Source organism: Triticum urartu, chromosome 7A (genome assembly GCF_056163025.1).
Source record: "Triticum urartu cultivar PI428250 chromosome 7A, HENAU_Tu73, whole genome shotgun sequence".
Taxonomy (NCBI): Eukaryota; Viridiplantae; Streptophyta; class Magnoliopsida; order Poales; family Poaceae; genus Triticum; species Triticum urartu.
Genome location: NC_141879.1, coordinates 631,273,575 through 631,282,162, shown reverse-complemented (window position 1 = coordinate 631,282,162; position 8,588 = coordinate 631,273,575).

Genomic DNA, 8,588 nt, shown 5'->3' with positions numbered 1-8,588 from the left:
TTCTTAAAGTCCCTCGAACAAGAATCAAACGCATCCCTCTATTTATTGCACATGTACCGTTGTAGTAGAGCTTCGCCGTCCAGAGCTAAGAACCGCTGAGACAACTAGAGGGAGAAGTAGCCAAATGCGTCGATGCCTAGATCAACTAGACATGAGAGAGAAATTGGGGGTAGGAGAGCAACGGGGCAACCTCCAAGGGTTTTGGTGTGTTCTAGGGTTGCTTGGGTCACAATTTGGGGAGGAGGCCTCCGCAAAGTCGGTTTGGATCACGCAGAAAAGTGTGTTTCTGTAAATGCCACAAACTTTTGCGTCTAGCCCAGGGGTAGCCCCTGCCCCCAAGCAATCCCTTGGTGCACCGACTTAAGTCCTCATGGGCTTTACTGCCTTGGCCCAGTCAAGGTGTTCTCGCACCAGGTGCCTTCTGGAATTATCGAGAAGTTTTTGAGACTCTCTTGGACCTCTCAGAACATTTCTGAAAATCTCTGAAGCACTTTCAGAATCACTTGAAACCCTTTCGGTGCCCATTTTCTTATTCTCCTTTCTCCTAGAATTCTAACAAACCACTAGACGTTAAGTGTGTGACCCTGCAAGTTCGGTGAAATAGACATGACCGAAACACTGTCGTTCAATGATCAATAGTGGAACCATGGATCTCCATATTGACCCATATACCCACACGAATGGTTATTGAGTGAACCTATAGTTTATCTGTGCTATTACTTTTGATTCATGATACTTTGCAAAATCCGATATGAGATATATCGGCATCCCCGTGAGTCAAACACATTGTCTCTATGCCGGTATTCTTATTATCAGTTTTGTCCTCTTTTCTTGTTCTCGTGTTCCGGCATCCCCGTGATCAAGTCATGTTGTGTCAGGCCAGACGATGATGGATGTCGTCACACCAAGAGGGCCCTAGGAATCTCTCTCCAATGTCGAAGGAGAAAATCCTAGTCTCGAGTTATCCAATCCCCCATCATACGTATTTTATGAACCTGTAAGTTGTCATTTGATCACTCTATTATGGTTGATGTTAGAAAAACCCCAAAGTGCACCGTCCGGTATGGAGTGACTCGATCTCATGGTCTTAGGAATTGTGCATACGCTAACTTTCCCATGTTATGGGCTATAGACTTGTGACAAATTTATCTCTTAGTATAACATACAACTTGGGTCAATTCAACACGAACGTTCTTCTACCATCATGTCCTCAATCTGGCCGGCGTCATTATTACACTTAACTATGCCCGGGATGAGGAAAACAAAACCAGCATTGAACACTTGAGCCAGTACTAGAGGCAAGACTAGGAATCTTATTTTACCGTTTATAATTCTACACGTGCATACGAGTTTTCCTCTGAACCTTTTGGTTTTCGCATATTCGAGAGCCATAGCAGTTATATCATAGAATATAAACATTAATTATAAAGATGAAAATAAATAATAGCACAATTATTATTGCCTCTAGGGCATATTTCCAACAGTCTCCCACTTGCATTAGAGACAATAATCTAGTTTACATAAAAAATTACACAAAGGCAATCCGGTGTTGTTCATGCTTTGCTCGTGGTAGAGGCTTCGTCATCAGATCTGACACATTCAGATCCATGTGAATCTTGAGTACTTTCACAAATCCTTTATCTACATGATTTTGGTCAACGTGATACTTGCGTTCAATATGTCTGGACATATGATAGAACTTTGGTTCCTTTGCTTGATCCACGGCTCCGCTATAATCACAATAAAGCTCCATGGGGGAGCAGAGAAAGAAGGGGCATGGTTGAGGGAGTCCTGGACTAAGGGGTCCTCGGGCGTCCGACCTGTTATGTATGGGCCGGACTGTTGGGCTGTGAAGACGTGAAGACCGAAGACTCTACCCGTGTGCGGATGGGACTCTCCTTGGCGTGGAAGGCAAGCTTGGCGACCGAATATGAAGATTTCCTTTTCTGTAACCGACTTTGTGTAACCCTAGATCCCTCCGGTGTCTATATAAACCGGAGGGCTAGGTCCATAGAGGACAATAATAATCATAGTCATACAGGCAAGACTTCTAGGGTTTTAGCCATTACGATCTCGTGGTAGATCAACTCTTGTAATACTCATATTCATTAAGATCAATCAAGAAGGAAGTAGGGTATTACCTCCATAGAGAGGGCCCGAACCTGGGTAAACATTGTGTCCCTTGTCTCCTGTTACCATCGAGCTTAGACGCACAGTTCGGGACCCCCTACCCGAGATCCGCCGGTTTTGACACCGACATTGGTGCTTTCATTGAGAGTTCCCTGTGCCGTCGTCAAAAGGGTTGATGGCTCGCCTTGTCGTCAAGGGAAATATCACCTCCGGAGGAGCCCTGGCCCCAGGCCAAACCCTCCGGCTAGGCGGCTTTGTCATGACCGCCCGTTCGTCCCGACGATGCCCTCTCAAGTCATCGAAAATCACCTCCGCGTCGATTCTGAATACTCCAAACGGATGGATCCGACGGAGTTTTCATCTTTAAATGAACTCCTAGATCGCATTGCCGCCTTGGGGGTCGCTGCAGACTACGATTGGATCGGGCTTAAACCCGACCAGAGAGAAATTAAAACTCCACCGATCACCCACCAAATAGCGGTAGTCGAGGAGCAAGATAACTCTTCCTCCGTATTAAGGACGAACTATGTTCGGATCTCCGATCTCGAAGAGCTGGACACCCACCGGCAGAAAGACGCCCCTTGTCCTCGAAACATAGAATCAGACGACAAGCTTAAAAAATCAGTTGATATCCCAGAGCCCGAACTATTAAGTCCGGAAGATCTTCAGACTCCGAATCCGAAATTGGGTCAGGGTTCGGATTTAAATCCACCCACCCACCCAGACATAAGCGCTCTCATGAGCATACAACAGCAGTCTCAGGAAACGGTCCACCACTTCTGGACCAGATTCCTCCTTGTCAAAGACAAGATTAAAGATTGACGCGATGAAGACGCGATCTCAGCATTCCGTAACAATTGCATGGACGAAGGAATCCTCAACGCCATCAACCGTTGTCGCATATTACACTCCGCCGACTTGGCAAATATTGTACAGAACTACAGCGCAATGGAAAGCGCCTGGAAAACTCAGGCAGCCCGCTGGGAACCATCGGTCCCCACTCAACCCCTCGTTCAGGGGAAAAGGGCGCACCCTCGTGGCACGCCCGGTCCAATAGTAAAGAAATATAAGCCCATTACGGGGCGCAGAACCGTTCTGGAAGGATGGCTCGATGGGCCATGCAAAATACACACAACACCGGATAACATACCAATCCACAGCCTTAGAGCATGTTGGATACTCCGGCAAGTGGCCAAGAGCGGCGAGGATATCCTCACCAAGAATACCCCAAAACAACACCCCCCAGAAGACAACGACCTCAAAGTATTGATGGTCTTCGAGTATTTTGCTTCAAACAATAGCCGCAAACGGGCACTCCGTGAAATCGCCGAAGTCTGCCAAATCGCAGCAATAAACCCTTGGAACGACACGGCTATACACTACTAGGGAAAAGCCTATACACAGAACCTTACCAGCAGCGCACTTTAAGATCAGGCGCTGCTGCTAAGTAGCAGTAGCGCGGGCCATAGAAACTCGCTGCTGAAACAAGTTTATCAGTAGCGCGTGCACTCCAAGAAGCGCTACTGCTAAAATTCCCACGACGCCGCCGCGAGGCCAGTTATAGCAGCAGCGCGTTAAAATAAACAGCGCTACTGCTACGTAATGTAGCAGCAGCGCGTTCAGGCAATAATCGCTACTGCTAAATTAACTACAAAAATTTAGTCCCACCTCGCTCCGTGAAGAGAGTTTTACCCACCTTAAATATGTTTCTTCTACAACTTTCACAAGCACTTGGTCTTCATTGAACTCTATGTGTAGGATCTGTGGCCGCAATAGGAGTCCTCACCAGTTCTTAAACCAACCGGCGAGGATTCCTATTGACAAATCAGATTGTACACAAAAAGACCATTGATGATCAATGTATTTTTTATGTCTATGTCTATTTTTACATACTGACACATAGCAGTAGCGCGTTCAGGCCGAAAGGCGCTACTGATAGGTAGTTTAGCAGTAGCGCGTTTACCTATAGCGCGCTACTGCTATTCCATTCCATCTCCCCCCACTCACTAGCCTCATCCATAGATCACACTCACACACACTCACGGTCTCCTCCTCACCCCCCGCGTCGCCGGTCCTCCCCCGTCGCCCCTCCCCCGATCTGCGCCGCTGTCGCCTCATCCTCCTCGCTGGACTCGGTACCGGCCTCCTCCTCCGTCCTCCCTCCACTCGCCGCTGGCCGCCCCCTCCTCGCTCCGCCTTCCTCCTCGATCCGTCCTCCCTCCACTCGCCGCCGGCCGGCCCCTCCTCGCTCCGCCTTCCTCCTCCATCCTACTATCTTCTCCCTCCTCGAGTCGCCCCTCCTTGTCCCTTCTCCCTGATACATTTTGATTTAGTAGGCTTTCATATGTAACATTTTGATTTAGTTGATATGATTTAGTTGATTTAGTAGGCTAGTTGATTTAGTTGATTTAGAACATTTTGATTTAGTTGATTTAGTATGCTAGTGGATTTAGTATGCTAGTTGATTTAGTTGATTTAGTTGATATGATTCAGTTGATTTAGTAGGCTAGTTGATTTAGTTGATTTAGAACATTTTGATTTAGTTTATTTAGTAGGCTAGTTGATTTAGTTGATTTAGTAGGCTAGTTGATTTAGGACATTTTGATTTAGTTAATTTAGTATGCTAGTGGATTTAGTATGCTAGTTGATTTAGTTGATTTAGTATGCTCGATTTAGTTTTTTTGTAATAAGTTATTTTTTGGCTAAATGTAGGTGCCAATTTAGTTAAATTTGCCACTTGTTTCCTGTGAAGTGAATCGTTAATCCTTTGCTCATATTGCTTTAGGAAAATGGCGCCACCACCAGCACCACTATGTCGACTGTGCAAGTCAAGGTGCGCCAGCAGCCTTGCAACTGGCAAGCTGTTCGGCATCTACTTCCATCCGAGTTTTCATCATGCGGTAATAAGAAATTAGATGAAATATAACAACTATTTTATTTTTAGTGTTGGCATTACTGCATTGTGTCATTTTGCTTTTCTTACACAGATCGCCCCATGCAATGTGAGGTTGAAATTCAACAAGCTGACAGGAGACACTGTGACATTTGAGGCTCCTGGGGGGGCGTACACTATGGAGGTTGAGAAAGGACGCAATATGTCGCAGATTGGAGGAGATGGATGGGCCCGTTTCCTCGCTCGCATGCGTCTTACTGGTGGTGAGTTGATCAGATTCTCCTTCAGAGCAGAAAGACCCAAGCTGGTTGTCATTTATATCAACCTGGTGGAAGATGATGAAGATGACGAAGATGATGAAGATAATGAGGACCCACTCAATGAAGATAATGGGGACATAATTCCGCCACGTGATGACTTTGTCGGGGTGCCATTCGTGACCCGCCTGACAAGTACCATGGTCGATCGGCATGAAATGGTATGTTATACGTACTGCATGTAGTAATTTGATGATATATATATGCTTTATTGTTATACTTACAAATGCAAATTATCCGATTATATGCTTAGTGAATCTGATGATATGCTTAGTGTAGAGTCCAATGATATGCTTTGTGGAATCTAGTCGATGATATACTTTAGTGTAGAGTCTGATCACATGCTTATTAGTGTAGAATCCAAGGAACTATTAATAGTGTAGATAATCCATATATATACTTATTAGTAGAATTCATGATTAATTAGTACAAATGCGTAGTACTGTGTCTTTTGATAGTGTAGAAATCTAGACTTAATAGAAATATATTTGCAAGAGTATGTGTGAGGCTATTTATTAATTGATATGTTTTTCTTATTCAGAGATTGCCAAAGAACCTATCTGTGAGTTGTGGTATCGAGCCTGATGAAGAAGGCTCAGTTGGACTACGCCTTACCGCAAGGGGCTCCGTCACCACATGTACTTACCACATGGGCACAGATGGTCGCACACACTTGAACTCGGTTGGGTGGAAGAGATTCCTCGTTGGCAAGAATCTTCGTGCTGGACAGGCCATCCTAATTACTATCAGGAACACCCACCGCCCAGGCTTGAGGATGATGATCGTCGTCGATATCATCTAGAACTACATATGTGTATGTGGCTATATCATCTAGAACTACATATGATGATCGTCGTCGATATCATGTAGAACTACATATGATGATCGTCGTCGATATCACCTTGTACTGCTTGAGGATGCATGTTGAGTATATATGAAATTGTTATCTAGTACTCCCTCAGTTCCAAATTACTCATCGTGGTTTGAGTTCAAATTTGAACTAAAACCACGACGAGTAATTTCGAACCGAGGGAGTACTACCTAGTACCTATACTGCTTTATGAAATTGATATCTAGTAGTACCTAGTATCTGGAAATTGCAGTTTATCGAAGCTGGAACGGGGAAATGGTGAAAGATATAACAGTAGCGCTGGACCGGGAAATCGCTATAGCTAAATAATAGCAGCGCGTTCCTGAAAAGCGCTGCTGCTATAGTCAATAGTGGTAGCGCGGGTACAGGCAGCGCTACTACTAAGAGTTAGCTGTAGCGCCTTATTGGTAGCGCGGGCACCCGCGCTGCTGATAGGCCTAAAACCCGCGCTGCTGCTAGCCTTTTCCCTAGTAGTGATAACTTTTAATGCCAGCGACGAACCAAGATACAGGACAGTCCGAGCACCAGCCGCCTTGGTCCTCAGTCCAATTGTGGACGACTTTCGGCTCACCAAGGTTCTCATGGACAGTGGCAGCGAACTAAACCTCATCTATGAGGATACACTCCACAAAATGGAAATAGACAGGAGCCGCATCGAGCAAAGCAGCACGACCTACCGAGGAATCATTCCCAGTCAGGAGGCGCGGTGTGATACGTCTCCGTCGTATCTACTTTTCCAAACACTTTTGCCCTTTTTTGGACTCTAACTTGCATGATTTGAATGGAACTAACCCGGACTGACGTTGTTTTCAGCAGACTTTCCATGGTGTTATTTATGTGCAGAAATAAAAGTTCTCGGAATGACCTGAAACTCCATGGAACGTCTATTTGGAAATAATAAAAAATTCTTGCAAAAAATGAAGACCAGGGGGCCCACACCCTGGCCACGAGGGTGGAGGGCGCGCCCCCCTACCTCGTGGGCCCCCTGGAGCTCCTCCGACCTCAACTCCAACTCTATATATTTGCTTTCGGGGAGAAAAAAACCAGAGAGAAAGATTCATCGCGTTTTACGATACGGAGCCGCCGCCAAGCCCTAAACTCTCTCGGGAGGGCTGATTTGGAGTCCGTTCGGGGCTCCGGAGAGGGGAATTCGTCGCCGTCATCATCATCAACCATCCTCCATCACCAATTTCATGATGCTCACCGCCGTGCGTGAGTAATTCCATCGTAGGCTTGCTGGACGGTGATGGGTTGGATGAGATTTATCATGTAATCGAGTTAGTTTTGTTAGGGTTTGATCCCTAGTATCCACTATGTTCTGAGATTGATGTTGCTATGCTTAATGCTTGTCACTAGGGCCCGAGTTCCATGATTTCAGATCTGAACCTATTATGTTTTCATGAATATATGTGAGTTCTTGATCCTATCTTGCAAGTCTATAGTCACCTACTATGTGTTATGATCTGGCAACCCCGAAGTGACAATAATCGGGACCACTCCCGGTGATGACCGTAGTTTGAGGAGTTCATGTATTCACTATGTGCTAATGCTTTGTTCCGGTACTCTATTAAAAGGAGGCCTTAATATCCCTTAGTTTCCATTAGGACCCCGCTGCCACGGGAGGGTAGGACAAAAGATGGCATGCAAGTTCTTTTCCATAAGCACATATGACTATATTTGGAATACATGCCTACATTACATTGATGAATTGGAGCTAGTTCTATGTCACCCTATGTTATGATTGTTACATGATGAACCACATCCGGCATAATTCTCCATCACCGATCCAATGCCTACGAGCTTTTCACATATTGTTCTTCGCTTATTTACTTTCCCGTTGCTATTGTTACAATCACTACAAAACACCAAAAATATTACTTTTGCTACCTTTGCTACCGTTACCACTACTATCATACTACTTTGCTACTAAATACTTTGCTGCAGATATTAAGTTATCCAGGTGTGGTTGAATTGACAACTCAACTGCTAATACTTGAGAATATTCTTTGGCTCCCCTTGTGTCGAATCAATAAATTTGGGTTGAATACTCTACCCTCAAAACTGTTGCGATCCCCTATACTTGTGGGTTATCACGGTGTGCGGGAAAAATCACACTTGACGTGGTATTCGGCACGCTGGAGAATTTTATCGGTCCGAAGAGATAACCTTCCAAGTGGCCCCTTTCAACAGCGGATATCACACCCTTTTGGGGCGAGATGCATTTACACGCTTCCAAGCTATACCTCATTACGGGTACATGAAGCTTAAGATGCCCGGGCCCAACGGCATAATCACTCTCGCCAATGACCCGAACATAGCACTCCGCGCCGAAAATAAAACCGCATCCCTGGCCCTTGAGGCATTATCTGAAGCCCTC